The sequence below is a fragment of the Lathamus discolor genome, chromosome 9 (genome assembly GCF_037157495.1).
Source record: "Lathamus discolor isolate bLatDis1 chromosome 9, bLatDis1.hap1, whole genome shotgun sequence".
Taxonomy (NCBI): Eukaryota; Metazoa; Chordata; class Aves; order Psittaciformes; family Psittacidae; genus Lathamus; species Lathamus discolor.
The window spans coordinates 4757002-4757500 of NC_088892.1; positions in this window are offsets into that span (position 1 = coordinate 4757002).

The window sequence follows — 499 nt, forward strand, 5'->3', positions numbered from 1 at the left end:
GGGGAGGAGAGCTGGCCAGAGAGCAGGCAGCCAGCCAGCACCATGACAAGTGAGCCCAAAGTTCAAATAAACCTCACCATCCTGTTCTCCACCTGCGTATTTTCATCGTCTCTGATAAGCAGTGGTTTCCACCTCTGGTGTTGCTTGTCTTGAATGTGATTACAGACTGGCACATAGCATTGTGCTTTGGGGGACAGGGGAATTACCAGGGCATTTCTCAAGCAGCTGTGAAGGCGGCTGTACAAACACATCTGAAGAAATATTCCTTGAAGAATTTTAATCTCTTGGACTTAACTTGGTTTGTTTTAAGGAGATTCAAAAGTACACAATTATTAAATTTTGAGATTCTCTGAACTGGGGGATTTGGTTTGGTTTGGTTTTTTTTTTTTTTTTTTGTGTGTGTACCATAATCCAAAGTAAATTTTGGTTTATCACTTTCTCAAAACATACATCCACCTCATGACAGTCTCAAAGAGTCAGATAAGTAGAAAGCTGGAGA